Source organism: Pseudophryne corroboree, chromosome 3, assembly GCF_028390025.1.
Source record: "Pseudophryne corroboree isolate aPseCor3 chromosome 3, aPseCor3.hap2, whole genome shotgun sequence".
NCBI classification, from domain to species: Eukaryota; Metazoa; Chordata; class Amphibia; order Anura; family Myobatrachidae; genus Pseudophryne; species Pseudophryne corroboree.
In genome coordinates this window covers 571031625-571044800 of record NC_086446.1, presented here as the reverse complement: position 1 = coordinate 571044800, position 13176 = coordinate 571031625, and the positions used below count along the sequence as shown (strand labels likewise).

The 13176-nt window shown below is 44.8% G+C and overlaps 1 long non-coding RNA gene across 1 annotated transcript in view; it reads right to left on the bottom strand.

Moving 5' to 3' along the window:
- Window positions 1-5275: 5275 nt before the first annotated feature.
- Window positions 5276-13176, bottom strand: part of LOC135058030 (uncharacterized) — a 95093-nt gene continuing 87192 nt past the window's right edge. Inside the window, exons 3-4 of the long non-coding RNA XR_010244545.1 lie at window positions 5840-5903; window positions 5276-5440 (exon numbers count right to left, since the gene is read on the bottom strand). This is a non-coding gene — a long non-coding RNA (uncharacterized LOC135058030). The remainder of the gene's footprint in view (window positions 5441-5839; window positions 5904-13176) is intronic.

Below are 13176 nucleotides of genomic sequence, written 5' to 3'. Positions count from 1 at the left end.
TTCAGCTTTAATTCAAGGGGTTAATAATAATTTATGAAAGGTTTAGGAAATGCAACCATTTTTACACACAGTCCTATATTTTCAGGGGCTCAAATGTAATTGGAGAAATTACCATAATTTTAAATAAAATGTTAATTTTTAATACTTTGTTGAGAACCCTTTGCAGGCAATGACTGTCTGATGTCTGAAACCCATGGACCAAATGCTGGGTATGCTCCTTTGTTATGCTTTGCCAGGCCTTTACTGCACCTGTCTCCAGTTCATGGGTCTTTTAGCCTTTAGTTTTGTCTTCAGCAAGTGAAATGCATGCTCAATTGGGATGAAATCAGGTGATTGACTTGCCCATTGCATAAGATTACACTTCTTTACCTGGGTTGCTTTTGCAGTCGAAGACACAGATTTCCTGGCTCTACAAGCAGGCAGGAGGCGGCCAGTCTGACTAAGCTTCGGCTTACTCATCTGGCAAATGATGGAAACATTGCGACCATCACGCTGGTGATTAGATGCTGCATCTTTGGACGTCTGCGTAGCTGGCAGGAGGCATCTTTTCTCTGCAGACACATCCTGCAGGATTAGCATAATAGTTGTACGATACTCCACAGCTACTTCTCTGCGGCTGTGTGATACTGTACAACTATGAATCAGGCCCTATCTACATTAGCAGGTGCTTGTCTTTTTCCATTTTTCACAGACATAGCACTCCATAGATACTCCATCTGAGATACTAAAGGGGGGTACTCACGGAGCGATCGCTGCTTAAAATCTAAGCAATCTGACTAGATTGCTTAGATTTTAAGCACGATCGCTCCGTGTGTAGCCCCCTTAGCGATAGCGATGCGCAGCCCCGCGCATCGCTATCGCTGCTGCTAGATTGGCCTGCATGCAGGCCAATCTAGCGGGTCGCTCACTTCACCCGCTGGGTGAAGTGAGCGGCCCCCCCGTCTCCCCCCGCCCGCTCAGCACAGATCGCGCTGTGCTGAGCGCCGGGAGAGATGTGTGCTGAGCGGTTCGCTCAGCACACATCTCTCTGCCATCGGCCAGTGAGTACTGGCCTTAACAGACAGACATCCTGTACTCCATTACAGAGAAAGGAGAACCAACTGAAGTTCAGGGGCTCCTGTAGCATACTTGTCGACCGGGCTGCCCCTTTGTCTGGGAGGGGGCAGCCTGGTCGGTGCATAGGGGGCGTGGCCGGAGGGTGCTGGGCTTGCCAGGGGCGTGGTTGGCAGGACAATGGGTGTGCCAGGGGTGTGGCCTTGAGAATGTGTCATTGTGGCTTGGCCTCCAGCTCTACATTGCTGTGGGAACAGGCCCTGTAGAGCCGCAGCGGAGCTATGATGACGCAATTCAGTGCAAATCGCGTCATTGCCTCCCACCGCCCACTTTTACTGAAAAGTGTGTGGGGGGGGGGCAGATTCAGGACACTTTCCTGCCTTCCCATGGGACCAGGAGGGTCACCCAATTTTCGTGAGCCTCCCAGTCATTCCAGGAGAGTAGGCAAGTCTGTCCTGTACGCACAGGTTAAGCAGCATCTCTCCTTACTGCTGAGCCAAAAACATGGACGATGCAATGATAGCTACTATCTGAGGAAGGCATGTGACTATCTTGTTGTACCACTCTGGGACATGGTGGAAATATAAAGGAAGGATAAAGGAAAATATAATGTAAAGACTTTTATTCTTAGATTGGAAATGTTCAGATTAATAAGCTGTATAAAAGCTGTAACTTCATATAAAACAAAGACCCACTGTACACAACAGCAACTGTGCTTTGGGTTAAATCAGCCCCTAATACGATTGGCTTTGACCATATTTGTTCCCTCTTTTTGTCACCAGTGAATTTCCAGTCTTGTTGCTCTGAACGTTTCTCCTGAAGTGTTGTCCCTTCACGGCTGGACCAGGGTTAAGTTGCTTTGGGTAATAATCTAACTAATGTCTGGTCTCCCTTATTGAAATGAGTTGGCCCGAAGGTTAGCAGTGCTTGGGAAGAGCATGCAGCCACAGTGTGCTCTGTAAACATGAAAAGCTTCCTTCTCCTTGCAGCTGCCTGTCGAGTGAAAGGTTCCACAGCTCACCCAAGAGACAACTGGGATTTTATTTGAGCTGAATAGGCGCCCACCAATATAGATGACATTTTCATTGCTGTCTAACAAGGGGAGAAATCCAATTACATTACAAAGGGGACTCACTAATAGACTATTTTCTGTGTGTGGGACTGTGTTTGTTGAGTAGAAGGCTTTCTAAAAAAAAAAATTAGATGCTGATAGCACATTGCAAAAGTAATCCATCAGAGGCACAAAATAGAAATAGAGAAATACTCTCACTCTGTATTGTGATGGTTTCGAATAAAAGATCAACATTGTAACATTTCAGGGACAAAGGGAGATATAAACTGATTATGGAAAACAAAAATCCTCAAAACATTGTTTTCGGTTATGTCATTTTTGGATTTCCCCCCCCCTTTGCTTATGTGTTGTAAATTATTATTGAAATTTGTACTCGTGAAGTAAATGTGTGCATGCTTTGACAGCAGATTTCTCTCTTATAGTAGACCAAGGCCCTCATTCCGAGTTGATCGCTCGCTAGCTGCTTTCAGCAGCAGTGCAAACGCTAGGCTATCACCCTCTGGGAGTGTATCTTAGCTTAGCAGAAGTGCGAACGTAAGGTTAGCAGAACTGCTCGTAAAAATTTTCATGGAGTTCCTGAGCAGCTCAAAACCTACTCCTACTGTACCTTGCGATCACTTCACCCAGTTTAGTTCCTGCTTTGACGTCACAAACACGCCCTGCGTTCGGCCAGCCACTCCGCTGTTTCCCCAGGCACGCCTGCGTTTTTACCTGTCACGCCTGCGTTTTTTAGCACACTCCCTGAAAACGAACAGTTACCACCCAGAAACACCCACTTCCTGTCAATCACTCACCGATCAACAGAGTGACAGAAAAGCGTTGCTCGACCTTGTGTAAAACTGCATAGTTTTGTGTGAAAGTACTCCGCGCGTGCGTACTGCGGCCTGTACGCATGCGCAGAAATGCCGCTTTTTCACCTAATCGCCGCGCTGCAACCGAAAGCCTTGTCCTTCTTTACACATCATTGACCTTTTGCAGGGTTGAATAGAAGTCAGGAGTAGTATATGTGGCAAAAATATATACAGTATATGCACCCATATGCAATGTTGTGCGCATCTTGTGGAGCGTCTGCCCCCTATCTCTATGCCTGATTTGCCACTAATCATCTTCAGCACGCACGTGCACTAGGCTTTACCAAGTGCAAGAACTTATATACTTATGCTAGTGTTCAGTTTCATTGACATGCCCTCACTAAGCCTTTTTTCCCATTACAATAACACTTCCTTCAGTCTAAGGGGTCAATCCAATTAGGTGTGAGTCTGAGGATGCGAGTCTGAGGATGCAAATTTATTTCATGAAACTCACAGAATTGTACAAAAACGGTCACCCAAGAATTTGCTAATCCAACTGGAAATGCCAAGGCGTGGTACTCGCTGTGAGGGTGTGCGAATCCTCTACAAAATGCGATCTGGGAGATGTGCATGAAAAAGTGGGTAGACCTTCCTGTGACAATTTTGTTAGCAGAATCATACAGAAGGCTGTTAGTGAGCATAATGCATGCTTCTAAAAGGTGATGCAGTCAGCATCCCGATGGATGGGATGCCGGCAGTCATGTGACCGACGTAGGAATCCCAACATCACTCAGAAGGCAAGCGCCATCCCAAAGGTAAGTATTGGGTAGTGTGTTAAGGTTAGGCACAAGTAGGGATTAGGATTAGGCACTGGGGTGGGGTGGGTGGGGGGGTTAGACCTAGTCGCCACCCCTCGAGGGTAAACCCTAGCCGCCATTCCCAGAGGGTTAGAGTCAGGGTAAGGGAGTGTTGGGGGGAGACTGCTTACCCTCTCCGTCCTCTGGATCTTCAGTGTCGGGATACCGGTGTCTGTCATGTGACCGTCAGCATCTCGACTACTGGGATAGCATACTTAACCCCCTAAAAGGTGTTAAATTATTATAATTATTATTATTATTATTATTATTATTATTATTATTTTTATTATAATTTTTTTTTTAAGTAATACAATGTCAAAAGCTTTTGAATTTGGATTAATTACAAAGGAATTAAATGAAAAATGCTTTTTGGGTAATTTGAGGCGACTCATTTTTTTCAATCAAAATGATAAAAAGCTATTCTTTTTTGTTGAAATTAATACTTTAATTAAATTTGGGGTGCATGATTTAACACAAAACTTGGTTTTAGGGTAATGTGCAGCCATTTTTTTTTAATCCCAAAAATGACATGTAATTATTGGACCAATTAAGCTAATTGAAATCTTCCAAGTACTTAAATAGTCATTGCGGGGTTGTCGTCCCTCTGTATTTGGCAGCAGCTATCACAATGAGAAGTCCAACCTCCTTCGAGGTTAATAATCAGATGATACTTGAGTGCTATACCTGTAGGTATTTCTAATGTGTTGACATGATTGTCTATGTGTGGGTTGAATGTATGTGCTATATTGTATTAAGATTAATCCATATGTTTATATAAGAGGGTGCTAAACGGTCCCTAAAGTTGAGTGTAAAACTTGAGGATTAATGGTTCCCATGTATACAGAGGAATAAGAGTATATACAAATGTGTGTAAGGGATCTCAGAAAGATATTAGCTGTTACGGATATCTATACTTAAAATTATGTTGTAATGGTTGTATCTGTACATAGAATATATATATATTTTTTATAAATGTACTACTTGGGACTGTATGAACTAGGGAGACAAAAAATATAGATTTTTTCGGAATATATGTTATTCTTACTGTTCATTCTGGAATCACACAAAAACTACTGGATACATTTGCATTGTGTTTTCAGTATTTTAAAGCTTAGTCACCTGGAAAGTAACTGAGTTGGGTATTTTCTCAATGTGACATCAGGGAGAGAAGAAATTAAGGAAAAACCAGACACTTGACACTCAGCTCATGTAGTGTGAAGGCTCCTCAAGCCAAAAATTACTATATGTATATAAAATATACTTCTAGGGACTGCTTATGAACTACTGTATGAAGACAAAAAAAAATTCATAGATGGGGTACAGTGTAAGAAATGCAATTGTGAAAGGTTCCCAAGGGAGCTAAGGAATGATTGGTATGTATATATCTCCAACCGCCTAACTTTTTAGGAGTTAATCACAACCATTTAGATAATAAAAATGTATTCACACAATGAACAATGTATAAACATAAAAATATGAATGACAGTCTGTGTGTCATCAATATTACATATTAAGATTACATTAGAATCTTTGACATTATTAAAACAGTTGTACTGATAATATTTGATTGTGGAGGATGTCACTTCTGGTTCAGTCTTTTTTCAGAAGTCTATTAAATCTGCTGATAACAGTCCAATGCGTTTCGTCCATAAGACTTCATCAGGGGTCTAGTATCAGGATGGTAAATAGAAGGTCAGTATAATTTAACCCGACATGTGGATAGTATATGATACCAAACTGTACATACATACCAATACATAGAATAAAATATTTCTATCGTAGATCTCAAATGTGGTCTATATAATATAAGTGTCCAACAAATGGAATATCTAAAAGATCATATAATTAAAAATGAGACCAATCGTTTAAACGCGGAAGAAGAGGATAATCAAGTAAAAATTACTTGACATTAATAATTAGTCATAATGTAACAGGCAGGTTACAGAGATTAAATAGACTACAGAAAAAAGAAATAAATTACAGAAAAAAGAGGAATAATGGGGGTAGGGTGATGTTAAACAGAATAGTACATATTACGTGATACATACATATTAAATGATACATACCAGTACATCTACTTTGAAGCATATAGAACAAAGTATAGTTCAAAACAAGTTGCTGTAGAAATGCCTATAACAGGAAATACACGGAATGACATAATAGATCAACTATTGATATTTTTACTCAGACGTACTAAAATGAGAACACTATGGTTCACAATATTATTAACATAGTAATTAAGCTTACAATAGATCAGTTCAAACCACTCTATTATTACAGCCATATTGCATAAAAGAACCCACTTGTATAGTAAGGACATGATACAAAGTCAACTTCTAATGCTGTCCAAAATATGGCAACAATTCCGTAGGGTGTGTACCATACTATCGTTACAATGTGACTACTTAATAATCGCATAAATGGTAACAAACCATAACATCAGTTTTAAGCGAAGGCATTAGTAAAACATAAGTATAGCAACAGTATATCAAACAGTATAAGGGACCATAAATGTAATGTACTCACATCAGTGATGCAATACCTGAGGGGTATATATACATCAGTCCCCAAAGGACTCCTCACCATTGCTGTTTGGAGGATATACACTGCTGGATGCCACCTGTTTCATGTCACACTGGGAACATTCTTTTCACTTCAACATACACCTTGCCTGTATGATGGTTTCTTGCAATATGGAACCGCTGAAGAAATATATCCTCTAAAGCAAATGTGTCACATACTGCCCTCTTCGTCTCTCAGGCACACTATCTTCTTTTCCTTGTGTTGTCTCTCAGTTACACCATCACCTCCCCCTGCATCATCTCTCAGCCACACCATCACCTCCTCTTGCGACGTCTCTCAGCACACCATCACCTTCCCCCATGTATTGTCTATCAGAACATCATCTCCCACCATGTGTCATCCCTCAGTGCACTATCACCTCCCACCCTACGTTGTCACTCAACACGCCATCACCTCCGCCTGCGTCGTCTCTCTGCACATAATCTCCCACCCTGCATCATCACTCAACAAGCCATCACCTACCCCTGCGTCGTCTTTCTGCACATCATCTCCCACCCTGCATCATCACTCGGCACACCATCACCTCACCCTGTAATGTCTCTTAGCACACCATCACCTACCCCCTGTGTCGTCTCTCAGTACACCATCATCTCCACCGGTGTCGTCTCTCTGCATATTAGGACTAATTTTATCTGTTGTGAATGTCGGCTGTTCTGTTTATTCCTCTTTTTTTTTTTTTTTTTTTAACTAGAGTGCATGATCTACCCACCATAACCCTTTATATCCTTAGCCATTGGGAATTTATGTAGCCCATTCTTAAAAGTAATGACAGAGTCCGCCATTACTACTCTCTCAGGCAGGGAATTCCAAATACATATTGTCCTTACTGTGAAGAAACCTTTCCGTTTCTGTGTGCGAAATCTCCTCTCCTCTAACCTAAGCGGATGTCCACGTGTCCTTTGTGTTGATCTTACAAAAAACGAATCCTCTGCAAGCTCTGTGTATTGACCCCTTATATATTTGTAAATTTTAATCATGTCCCCTCTTAATCTCCTCTTTTCCAGTGCCTAGCCTAGCAAGCCTTTCCTCGTATTCTAGCGTCTCCATCCCCTTAATCCAGGGATGGGGAACCTCAGGCCCACAGGCCGTATAAGGCCCGCGAAGTCACTTGATCCGGCCCGGCCAGGCTCACCTAACCAAGGGAGATGCCGGGCGCCCACTGAGATTTTGTTACCACCCCTCAGCTCCGGCTTCCGGCTCAGGCAGTGTACATGTGCGGCGCTATGGGAGAGACATCATGACGTCTCTCCCTTAGTTCCGTGGAGCAGGCGGCCAGGTAGAGGGCAGCGGTCCAGAAGCAGGAGCTTGGCTGGTGAGTAATGTGTTTTTTTTTCTTTTAATGTTTGTGTGTGTGTGTGTGTAAGCAGCGCTACTCGGGGGCACATCTAATGGGGCATAACAACTGACTGGGGTCATATATAATGGGGCATAACAACTGACTGGAGGCATATCTAATGGGGCATAACAAGTGACTGGGGGCATATGTAAAGGGGGCATATCTACTGGGGGCAGGCTAATTTTTAAGTTGATAATTTTTGTATGGCCCCCGAAGGATTTTATAAATATCCAAATGGCCCGTCGTAGAAAAAAGGTTCCCCACCCCTGCCTTAATCAATTTGGTCACCCGTCTCTGAACCTTTTCTAGTTCCAGGATATCCTTTTTGAAGTATGGTGCCCAAAATTGTGCACAGTACTCGAGATGTGGCCTCACTAGGGATTTATATAATGGGAGTATAACACATTCATCCCTTGCATCAATTCCCCGCTTTATGCATTCTAATACCTTGTTTGCCCTCTTTGCTGCAATTCTATTGTGGGTACTACAACTAAGTTTGTTATCTATGTGAACACTTAAATCTTTTTCCAGTACAGAATCCCCTAATTTTACCCCATTTAGTATGTAGGTGGTATTTTTGTTCTTGCTACCAAAGTGTATTACCTTACACTTGTCTGTATTGAACCTCATTCCCCATTTTGCTGTCCATGCTTCCAGTTTAAATAAGTCATCCCTGTCAGGTTGTCAGGATTCTGATTTAGTCCTGCGCATATGCGCTAATGTTTAATAAACATAAAAGTCACAGAGAAATGATATAGCAGTGGATGATAACTTAGAACCGGCAGTACAGATGAAATAATAAGCAGTAACTGAATCCAAGGTAATAATCAAAAGTCTCTGGCAACACAAATATAGAAGATAACTTGATGACTGAATGCAAATGGTTTCAAGCAAAACAAAGTCTCTGATAACACAAATGAGGAATGAAGATAACCTGATAACTGAATGCAAACGGGTTTGAAAAGTATAAGGTCACTGGTAACTGTGATTGATGCAAACAGAACTTCGGTATTTGTAAGAAGCACACAGTCTCTGTAACATAAAAGTTCTTTTAGCCAAGCAAGGCCCAGGCAGGAGACAGTCCTAACTCAGCATGTTTGTTAAGTGCTGGATGCAATACACAGAATGGAATGCTGGTAACAAGGTGCATAGATTAGGCAATGAATAACACCTGAGGAGAGTCTCTTACTGCTGATGAACTGTGGCTGGAGTCTGGAGCAAGCAGGAGAAATGCAGAATGATGTATGGAATGAAATGATGAGAGGAACCATGGGGAACCACTGGAGACAGGAACACGGGCAACCACTGGAGACAGGAACACGGGGAACCACTGGAGACTGGAACACGGGGAACCACTGGAGACTGGAACACGGGGAACCACTGGAGACTGGAACACGGGGAACCACTGGAGACTTGACACACCAAATGTGACTCGTTGTCCGTGGCGAGGAGAATGAGCCAGGAACTGGAGTTTATACCCCTTGCTCTGTGATGATTGGATGAATCTCTGTGAGAACACACCCTCCAGGATTGGGTGCCCAGATCAGCTGAGAGTTAACTGGAGCTGGTGATTAACCGAGAGAATAATTCTGTAGACAGTTAATGCAATGCACTGCTGGTTGCTGGCTGGGATCAGTAGTGCCTCGGGAGTTAATGCTGTTTAACTAGAATCACTGTGTACTCCAGGCTGCTGGCTGAAACCAGTGGTTACCAAAAGATAGAACTGGTTAGGTGGAGCACAGTGAGCTGCAGGAGACTGAAGACTGGAAATGCTGGGACCTGTAGTTCCACAGGTCCAATTCACAGGAATACTCTGAAAACAGAGGACTGAAGCCAGGAGACGCCTGTTCACTGGAAGTGATGCAATGGAGAATGTGGATTCCTGACAGTACCCCCCCTTTTATGGGTGGGCACCGAACACCCACGCTGGAACTTGGAGGATCCTTGAAAAAGAACTTAGGAATACACAAAAGCAGAGGTCCTCAAAAGTCTTCCCAACTTTCATCTTCAGAACAAGTAGACCATTCATGGTCATTTGAGACAGAATTTACTTCCTGGGAGAAGGCATAGCTCGGAAGGATAGAACCCCCCATAAAGTAACTTGAGTCGTCATCAACAAACTCACTTTCAGAGTCAGAGTCCAGGTCTAGTGTGGTCATGGGAGCCTTTTGTTTAGGAACAATAGAATCTGAGACAACCTGTGGACCAGTGAATTTGAAGCTATATGAGACACCAGGACTAGGGTTAACGGCAGCATAGCCAACACTTACGTCAACAGATGGTAGACTTTGAACTGGTTCTGGAGCTCTCCAATTCCTGTAATTCTTGAAATCTCTGTATCACTGACCTGGTTGAAGGGTGTTGTGGACTCGGGGCTTCTTCCGGTGACAGGGAAGAGAAACCGCTACTGGGTCGCAATAGAGATGGCCGGATGTAGGTCTTCTTCATACAGGATGAAGACGGTAAGCAGGAAGCACGGAGGAATGATGAAGGTCTCCTGAAAAACAAGACTAGTAAAAGTGCTAAGTGCTGAGGTACAGAGGTGCTGGTATTATTGAGGTACTGAAGGCACTGAGGTGCTGAGACACCGAGGTACTGAGGTGCTGAGGTTCTGTGGTACTAAGGTGCCGGAGTGCTGAGGTTCTGAGGCACTGAGGTACTGAGGTGCCGAGGCACTGAGGTGCTGATGGCGCTTAGGCGCCTTGGTGGCACGGAGGTGCGTGATGGCGCTCGGGCGCTTGGAGGCACGAAGGTGCGAGATGGCGCTCGGGCGCTTGGAGGCACGGAGGTGCTTGATGGTGCTCGGGCGCCTTGGTGGCACGGAGGTGCGTGATGGCGCTCGGGCGCTTGGAGGCACGGAGGTGCGTGATGGCGCTCGGGCGCTTGGAGGCACGGAGGTGCGTGATGGCGCTCGGGCGCTTGGAGGCACGGAGGTGCGTGATGGCGCTCGGGCGCTTGGAGGCGTGAGGAAACACTGAGACACTGGAGACACTGGGGACACTGGGGACACTGGAGACACTGGAGACACTGGAGACACTGGTATACTGGAAAGCACAGCGGAAACAGGAACAAGGGAGCTCTGGAGATCACTGCTTCTGACAAGCAGAATGATGATACACAGGCGCCGGCTCCCTGCAGATGACGTCAGCCCCGCTCCGCCTACCTAATCTAGAGCAGCATGGCGGCGCCCTCGCTCCGGGAGCCGCCGGAGAGACCCGCCGACCCGACGCCGGACCCCCGAGGCCGCCGGAGGGGAGAGACGCCAGGCCATCCAGGACACCCGCAGAGGCAAGCGCGGCCGCCGCTGCCCGCGGGGTGTGACACTCTGATACACTGATTCAACAGAACCTGATCATGTTTGGAAAGAGTTGAGTCGAAAAACTGAGAACTGGAAGACTGATCAGAAGACTGAGCAGATGTTGAATCCGGGGTGTGACAGTACCCCCTCCTCCAGGAGTGGCCCCTGGACACTTTCCGGGTTTAGTTGGATGTCTGGAATGGAAGATTCGAACCAGTCAGGGAGCCATTACCTCAGTAGCATTGATCCAACTTCTCTCTTCAGGACCATAACCTTTCCACTCTACCAAGTACTGTAATTTTTTATGAAAATAACGAGAGTCAAGAATAGCTTTGATTTCAAATTCTGTCCCAGCTTCAGACACTGTAGTAGTTGGCCTAGGAGATGCTGAGTGGAACCGATTTAGAATGAGGGGGCGGCGGAGAGAGACGTGGAAGGAGTTTGGAATTCGAAGGTGGGAAGGCAACTCCAATTTTCAAACGACCGGGTTCAAGACTTGCCGCACTGAGAAAGGACCAATGAACCTTGGGGCAAATTTCATGGTGGGTACTTTCAAACGAAGATTGCGGGTAGAGAGCCATACCTTGTCACCAACCTTATATTGAGGAGCTGCTCGTCGTTTCCTATCCGCAAAGAATTTATAGCGACCGGAAACCCTCTTAAGATTGGCATGAACTCGGCTCCAAATTTGAGTGAAATGTCGGAGAGTTGAGGCTGCAGCAGGAACTTCTTCTGGAGGACAAATGGGCAACTCCGGAACTTGGGGATGAAATCCATAATTAATAAAGAATGGAGACTCACCAGTAGAAGAATGATAAAGATGGTTGTGGGCAAACTCAGCCCACGGCAACAACTCCACCCAGTTATCTTGAGAAGGGGAAAGGTAAATACGGAGAAAAGTCTCTAGATCCTGATTGACGCGTTCAGTTTGCCCATTAGTCTGTGGATGGTAAGCAGAAGAGAATTTGAGCTTAATTTGTAGAGTTGAACAGAGGGCTCTCCAGAATCTCGCTGTAAACTGTACTCCCCGATCTGAGACTATTTCCAGAGGTAACCCGTGCAGGCGGAAATGCTCTTGGATAAATAACAGGGCCAACTTGGAAGCGGAGGGTAATCCGGTCAACGGAATAAAATGTGCCATCTTAGAGAATCGGTCAATGATCACCCAAATGGTGTTATGACCCTTAGAGAGCGGTAATTCAGTAACAAAGTCCATCGAGATATGAGTCCAAGGCCTTTTAGGAATGGATAAAGGATGCAACAAACCCGCAGGCGGCAGATGTGGAGTTTTGTGCTGAGCACATTGAGGACACGAATTGACATACTCTTGAACATCTTTTTTCATAGTGTCCCAGCAGTATGATCTTCGCAGAAATTCCCACATTTTCTGAACTCCCGGATGACCAGAAAACTTAGAAGTGTGTGCCCACTGCAACAGTTTCGGTCAAAATTTAACTGGTACCGACATTCTTCCAGGAGGAGGACCCAACCTAGTGGGAGCTGCAGAAATAGAGATGGGACTGAGGATTAATGCCTTCCCCATCGTATTCTCCTCATCGGAAGCCATCACTGAACGGGATAGGGCATCCGCCTTGGTATTTAGAGTTCCAGCCCGATACTTGATGATAAAGGAAAATCTGGTAAAGAAGAGCGCCCATCTTGCCTGACGGGGGTTCAAACATTGGGCCGTCTTTAGATACAGTAAATTCTTGTGGTCCGTAAAAATTGTAATTAAGTGTTTAGCACCCTCCAGAAGATACCTCCATTCTTCCAACGCAGATTTAATTGCCAGTAGCTCTTTGTCTCCGATGGTGTAATTTAGTTCAGCAGGGGAGAACTTGCGAGAATGAAACCCACACGGATGCAACTCCCATCTGAGGCGTATTGCGAGAGTACAGCACCTATGCCAACCGTGGAAGCATCAACCTCCAAAAAGAATGGTTTTAGGAAATCTGGCTGCTGAAGTACGGGAGCAGATATAAAGGCGGTCTTCAACTGTTTGAACGCTGCTACTGCTTCAGAAGGCCAATTGCTTGGGTCAGCCCCTTTTTTAGTCAGAGCCGTAATAGGTGCCACGATGGTAGAGAAACCTCTTATAAATTTCCGATAATAATTTGCGAATCCTAGAAATCGTTGCACTGCTTTTAAAGGAAAGAGGTTGAGTCCAATCCCGGATGGCCGAAAGT